This window comes from Gossypium arboreum, chromosome 7, assembly GCF_025698485.1.
Source record: "Gossypium arboreum isolate Shixiya-1 chromosome 7, ASM2569848v2, whole genome shotgun sequence".
Classification (NCBI taxonomy): domain Eukaryota; kingdom Viridiplantae; phylum Streptophyta; class Magnoliopsida; order Malvales; family Malvaceae; genus Gossypium; species Gossypium arboreum.
In genome coordinates this window covers 46,032,250-46,040,095 of record NC_069076.1, presented here as the reverse complement: position 1 = coordinate 46,040,095, position 7,846 = coordinate 46,032,250, and the positions used below count along the sequence as shown (strand labels likewise).

General features: G+C 37.6%; 1 non-coding gene across 1 annotated transcript; it reads right to left on the bottom strand.

Annotated features, from left to right (window-relative positions):
• Positions 1–2,671: 2,671 nt before the first annotated feature.
• LOC128296179 (small nucleolar RNA R71) lies at positions 2,672–2,777 on the bottom strand. The gene has a single exon (XR_008286727.1). It is a non-coding gene; the product is annotated as a small nucleolar RNA R71 (small nucleolar RNA).
• Positions 2,778–7,846: the final 5,069 nt, after the last annotated feature.

Here is a 7,846-nt window from a genome sequence, read left to right as displayed (position 1 = left end):
AACTCCACTTTCAGTTGTGTATCTGTACCCTTTTGAATCAAGAGTACTCAACAAAATTAAATTTCTCTTCACTTCTGGAACATTTCATACGTCACTAAGTGTTCTAAAAACTCCATCAAACATCATAACTTTAATTGTTCCGACACATGCAATTTTACATGAAGCATTATTTCCTATCAAAACAACACCTTCAGACACTGTTTCGTAAGTTTTAAACCAATCCCGATTGGGACTCATGTGGAAGGTGCAGCCTGAATCAAATATCCACTTCTCGCTCACTTTTGAATTTTTAATAGAAGCTTTAGAAGTTCACCATCGCTGTAGTCTTCTACAACAAATAGTTTCACCGAAATTTTCTGGTTGTTTTCCCTTTTGATTCGTAGCCTCCCTTTTAATATTGTTTTGTAGCTTATAGCACTCAGATTTAATGTGTCAATTCTTCTTACAGAAGTTACAAGTTTTACCTCTGTTTGAAGACTTCGATCTACCCTTAGATTTACAGCGAGGATTTCGCTCCTGTGTCCTTCCACGATCATCATCAGCATTCTGATCTTGTCTCCTACGAACAATGAGACCCTCTCCCTGAGAGTCAGGTTTAAACATAAGATGCTTCATCTTATCATATGAGGTTGATAAACTGTAATTTACACATATTTTGACCAATGCTTAACGTATTTTTTGGATGATTTTTCCTTAGAATTGGTGAATTCGATGCTCCTAATGCCTTCATTTCATGTTTTGTACTTAGGTGAGCATAAGAGAGCGAAAGGAATGAGAAACGAGCCAAAAATAGAGAAAATGGGCCAAATTACGAAATCAACACGGCCTGGACCTCTTCACACGGGCAGACCACACGGCCGTGTCAATCTGTCAAAATCGAAGCACGACTCACACAGGCGTGTCCCTGCCGAGCCCAAGTTGAGTCCAATTTGGAAAAGGCCAATTTTAAGGGTTTTTAGGCATTCCAAAGCCTATAAATACACCCTAGAGGAGGAGGGAAAGGGAGACAGTGAGAGGGAGGAAGGAATTACTCGAAGAAAGCCGATTGTTCCATCTCAGAAGCTGGATTCATCATCAAGACTGAAGATCTCCCCTCAATTTCCCTTCAGGAGTTTTGGGTTTTCTTTATGTTTTGTATTTGTTATTCTTCTGAGATGTTTTCTTTTTTAGTTATGAACTAAATCCCCTAAATACCTAACGGGAATGAAACCTAAGATGAATCTTGTTATTATTTTTTGAATTGTATGATAAATATTTAACTTGTTCTTAATTATGTGTTCCTAATTCTTGTTTTGATATCCCAGGATACCGATTCAAGATAAGCTCTTATTCAGAGGAGGAATAGACCCTGCCTAAGAGTACATTTGTCATAATTAAGTGGAGTTGTTTGCGCGCCTAGACATAGGGTGACAAGATTTTGCCAGATTAGGGTGAAACCTAATAAGGGGATCCATAGATCGAGTTACTGCAACCCTAGGGTGTTAATTAGAGAAAAGTCTCAATTATTCAATCTAGGGTTTAGACGTTATTAATCCTGAATAGGGATAATAACATAACTTAGGGATCTCTAAGGGACAAGTTAAATGAATAAATCGTTCGATTCGAAGCCAGAATATCAAGTAAAGTCTAGGTGGATTTTTCCTTAGGTATTGTCTTAATTTAATCATTTTCCAAAAGTAATTTAATCCCCCAATTCTACTTTCTATGAATTCTTAGTTTAGATGATTAGTTAGTTAAAACAAAACCCCCCTATTTTTAGGCTAGATAATAAAAAAAACAGTCAGTACTAGTACTTTTAATTCCTTTGGGTTCGACAATCCGGCCTTGCTAAAACTATACTACTGTTCGATAGGTACACTTGCCTACATCGTGATAATAGTTAGTTTCAAGAATGATTAATTATAAGTATTTAAAACCTGTCACACGAAAATCGCGATAAAGTTTTTGGCACCGTTGCCGGGGAACTAAGATATTAGGAATGCTCAATTTTTATTACTTTGGCCATTTATTTTTCTTGCAATTTAATTTAATTTAATTTAATTTTTTATTTTTTATTAATTTACTTTTTCTTTCTCTTGGCAGGTTTTTTATAGTTTATGACTAGAAGAAACCCGTTAGGACCACTACTCTTTGACGAAGAAATCGATCGCACAGTTCGCAGAAACCAAAGAGAAATAAGGCGAAGCTTAAGATACACAGAGAATGAGCAAAAGGACGATACTCAACCCCCAACCAAAGAGATGGCTGAAAACCAAGACAATCAGCGACCTCTTACAATTGCAGTTAATCAAAATCCTGCTCCACGCACTACGTATGGTTATACTAAACCTTCTTTAACAAGAACTGAATCGAGCATAATTAGACCTGCTGTAGCTACAAATACTTTTGAACTAAAACCTAACACTATTCAAATGATACAGCAATTTGTTCAGTTTGATGGTTTGTAGGATGAGGATACCAACTCTCACTTAGCAAACTTTTTGGAACTATGCGATACATTTAAAATTAATGGTGTTTCTGATGATGCCATTCGTCTTTGGTTATTCCCTTTTTTCATTGAAGAACAAAGCTAAATAGTGGTTGAACTCGTTACCACGACGGTCAATTACTATTTGGGAACTAATAACTAAAAAAAATTTACTAAAATATTTTCTGCCGGCTAAAACGGCTAAATTACGTAATGATATCTCTTCGTTTGTGCAGATGGACTTAGAAACTCTTTACAATGCATGGGAGAGATACAAGAACTTACTAAGAAAGTGCCCTCACCATGGATTACCGCTTTGGCTTCAGGTTCAAACATTCCACAATGGCCTAAATCCTTTGAATCGACAAATGGCTGACGTAGCTGCTGGCGAAACCATCAATAATAAAACACCTGAAGATACTTATGAGTTTATAGAGGAGATGTCACTGAATAACTATCAGTGGCAAGTCATGAGGAAAAAGCCAACAAAAAAAGCTGGTGTTTATAATGTCGATTCTGTCACCATGCTCTCTAATCATGTAGAACTCTTGAATAAAAAAATTGATGGTTTTCTTAGTTCTTCACAGGTTCACCTAATAATACAATGTGAAGCAAGTGGAAGTGGATCAAGCAATTCGGAATACCAACCTTATGGCCACGACATGGATAACGAGTAGTTAAATTACATGGGTAATAATTCTCGAGCTCAAAACAATCCATATAGTAGCACTTACAATGCAGGTTGAAGGAACCACCCAAATTTCCCATGAGGAGGCCAAGGAAATCAAAGACCACCTCCAGGCTACCAACAACCACCCTACCAACAGGAAAAGAAGTCGAACCTTGAAGAGATGCTCTCAAAGTTTATATTAGTGTCAGAAAATCGTTACCAGAACACCGAGATAGCACTTAAAAATCAACAAGCGTCGATCCAAGGGGGGAAGAAAAACCCGAAAATAGTGACAAACCAGTGTCGAATGAATATAAACCACCAGTTCCATACCCAACAAAATTGAAAAAATACCACATTGATGCACAATTCGGTAAGTTTCTTGAACTTTTTAAGCAATTACATATCAACTTACCTTTTGTTGAAGTCATCTTGCAGATGCCTACATGCACAAAATTTTTGAAGGAGCTTCTAACAAATAAAAGGAAGTTCGAGGACTTATCTATAGTAGAACTCAACGAGGAGTGCTCAGCCATACTCCAAAACAAGCTGCCAACCAAACTGAAAGATCCAGGAAGTTTTACTATCCCTTGCTTAATTGGTAGTCTGAATGTTGAGAAAGCACTAGCTGATTTAGGCGCTAGCATTAATTTGACGCCATATAAAATGTTCAAACAACTTGGTCTTGGGGAACCTAAACCTACTAGGATGAGTATTCAATTAGCCGATAGATCTATTAAATATCCTAGGGGTATTATAAAAGACGTACTTGTGAAAGTAGATAAATTCATATTTCCTATTGACTTTGTTGTGCTTGACATGGATGAAGATGTGGAAGTGCCCTTAATTTTAGGGCGCCCATTTTTAGCCACTGCTAGGGCTGTAATCGATGTGGGTGACGGTAAATTGGTACTTAGAGTAGGTGACGAGGAAATTATCTTTAAAATTTATGATGCTATGAGGTTCTCTCGGGAACAAGACGATTCATGTTATTTTATTGACTCTATTGATCATACTACTCAAGACTCTTTTCAGGAAATTATACAGAAGGAGATGACGAAACTGTATCTAGCTCAAGAAAAGGAGACAGATGATGAACCTAATGAGCATCTTCAAGACAAGTAGAATATGAGGGCATTAAGATAAACAATGAACTTAAGTAAAAACATTCTATTGGGGAGCCTCTCAAACTGGAACTTAAACAATTACCAAACCACTTGGAATACGCATTCCTTGGAAATAATTCTACATTACCAGTTATTGTTGCTTCTAACTTGCAACCCAAGGAGAAAGAGGAATTAATCCAAGTATTAAAAGAACATAAAAAAGGCCATAGCTTGGAAAATTTCTGACATCAAAGGAATCAGCCCTTCTTTTTGCACCCACAAAATTTTGATGGAAGATGAATACAAACCTTGTGTGCAAGCTCAAAGACGACTAAACTCCAATATGAAGGAAGTTGTTAAAGCCGAGGTAATTAAACTTCTAGATGATGGAATTATTTATCCTATTTCTGACAGTTCTTGGGTAAGTCCAATGCAGGTTGTCCCTATGAAAGGAGGCATGACGGTTGTGACCAACGAGAAGAATGAATTAATCCCTACAAGGACAGTCACAGGATGGAGAGTTTGCATTGACTACAGGAAACTGAATGATGCCACAAGAAAAGATCACTTCTCCTTGCCATTTATTGACCAAATTTTGGAAAGATTATCCGAGCATATGTACTACTGCTTTCTAGATGAACTCTCTGGTTACTTCCAGATCCCAATAGCTCTTGAAGATTAAGAAAAGACGACATTCACATGCCCATATGGTATATTCGCTTATCGTAGAATGCCTTTTGCATTATGTAATGCTACTGCAACTCTTCAGTGCTGTATGATGGCCATCTTTGATGAACTCGTGGAAGATATCATGGAAGTATTTATGGTGGTATTCGGTAACTCTTTCCATCTCTGCCTTAAAATTTTAAAATGAGTTTTAGTAAGATGTGAGGAAACGAGCCTTGTCCTTAACTAGGAGAAATGTCACTTCATGGTTCAAGAAGGTATTGTATTAGGGCATAAAATTTCTAGTAAAGGGATTGAAGTGGACAAATCTAAAATAGAAACAATAGAAAAATTACCCCCTCCTATTTCGGTTAAGGCTATTAGAAGCTTTTTAGGACATGTTGGTTTTTATAGAAGATTTATTAAGGATTTTTCTAAAATAGCTAAACCTTTGAATAAATTGCTAGAAAAAGATATACCTTTTAATTTCAATCAGAAGTGTTTAGAAGCATTTAATACTTTAAAGGATAAATTAATTAATACTCTAATCATAATTGCACCTGATTGGAACTTACCATTTGAATTAATGTGTGATGCGAGTGATTTTGCAGTAGGTGTAGTATTGGGACAGCGTAGAGACAAGCATTTTCAACCTATCTATTATACTATCAAAACTTTGATAGCTGCACAAGAGAATTATACTACTACAGAAAAAGAATTGCTAGCTGTGGTTTTTGCATTTGATAAATTTCGATCATATCTCATATTATCTAAAGTTGTTGTTTACACTGACCATTCCGCCCTTCGCTACCTTTTAACTAAAACTGATGCAAAACCTCGACTCATTCGCTGGATTCTCCTATTGCAGGAATTTGACTTGGCAATTCAGGATAAGAAAGGAGCTAAAAATCTTGCGGCTAATCATCTGTCCAGGCTTGAAAACTCCAATACCAAAGAACTAGATGAAGTTGAAATAAATGATTCGTTTCCTGAAGAAATTTTTTTCACTATATCTGACTCTGAGGTACCTTAGTTTGTAGACATCGCAAATTTTTTAGCCGCTAACATTATCCCAAAAGGGTTAACACACCAGCAAAAGAAGCAATTCTTTAATGATGTGAAAAGCTACTTTTGGGACGACCCCTTTCTTTTTCGCAGATGTGCAGATCAAGTCATTAGAAGATGCATTACAAGATCAGAAACATCAAAAATACTGGAACATTGCCACTCAGGGTCGACTGAGGACACTATAGTGGAACTAAGACCGCACATATAATACTTGAATCAAGTTTTTACTGGCCCTCATTATTCAAAGACGCTAATAGGTACGTTACTTCATGTGACAAATGCCAACGGACAGGTAACATATCAAAACGTGATGAAATGCCTCAAAACTATGCACTGTGAAATATTTGACGTTTGGGGTATCGATTTCATGGGCCCATTCCCCAGTTCATTTGGGAATAAATACATCTTAGTAGTAGTTGATTATATGTCCAAATGGGTGGAAGCCCAAGCTCTACCTACTAATGATGCTAGAGTGGTAGTATGTTTCCTTAAGAAACTCTTCTCGAGATTCGGAACGCCTAGAGCAATTATCTATGACAGGGGCACTCATTTTTGTAATACCCAATTTGAAAAAACTCTTAAGAAATACGGAGTTCATCATAGAACAGCCACTCCATACCATCCTCAAACTAATGGACAAGTTGAATTGGAAAACCGAGAAATCAAACAGATCCTTGAAAAAATAGTAGAATCAAACAGAAAAGATTGGGAAATAAAAGTATATGATGTCTTATGGGCTTACAGAACTGCTTTTAAGACCCCTGTAGGGACATCACCTTACAGACTTGTTTATGGAAAAAGTTGTCATCTACCATTCGACCTAGAGCATAAAGCTTTTTGGGCTATTAAATTTCTAAACTTTGATCCCAAACCTGTAGGAAAAAATAGGTTGATGCAGCTGAACGAACTTGATGAGTGGCGAGGCAATGCATACGAAAACTCACGCCTATACAAGGAAGCAACAAAGCAGCGCCATGACACTCGTTTAAAGCAACGAAAACAATTTGAAGTTAGATATCTTGTCCTCCTATACAACTCAAGATTCAAATTGTTTCCTGGGAAACTTAAATCACAATGGTCAGGACCTTTCGTAATTTAATCAGTTCTGCCATATGGCACAATAGAGGTAAGTCATCCATCACACGGTACTTTCAAAGAAAATGGACATTGTCTCGAACTTTATAACGGTGGGAATTTTAAAGACGATGGAGAGGAGTTACGACTCCACAAACTGCCCTGAATAAACTAACAAGGTAACAGTCAAGCTTAGACTATAAACAAGCACTTCTCGGGAGGCAACCTGAGTACTAACGGTTTTAAATTATTTAAATTTCAATTTTTAAACATCTAGGTCACTAACAGAGTCTTTGAAGCACAGGTTCTGAACTCCACATGGCTGATCACACGGCCGTGCTTAAGGCCGTGTGACCAACACGGATGGAAACACGGTTGTGCGATACGGCCATGCGAAAATAGGGTAAAAGTTATCTTTCCCAACACGAGATGCGATAAGTGGCCACGGGCGTGCGCCCTGGCCGTGGTCAAATCTGCCAAATGCACACGGGCATACGACATGCCCGTGTCTACCACCTGTGGACAATACTGTCAAAATAACACAGGCATGCGTAGAGCTACACGACCGTGGGAGAAGCGAACCACGTCACACACAGTCGTGTAACATGATCATATAGCCACACAGCCTAGACACACAGGCATGCCCAAAGGCCGTGGATGATATCTCACTTCGTGACAAACACGGACTGGACACGATCCACACGGGCGTGCTAACCGGCCATGCCACTTGAAAAATTAGATTATCTATCTTATTTTATTTTTCTTTTATTAATTTTTGAAGATTCTTTTGTTTTT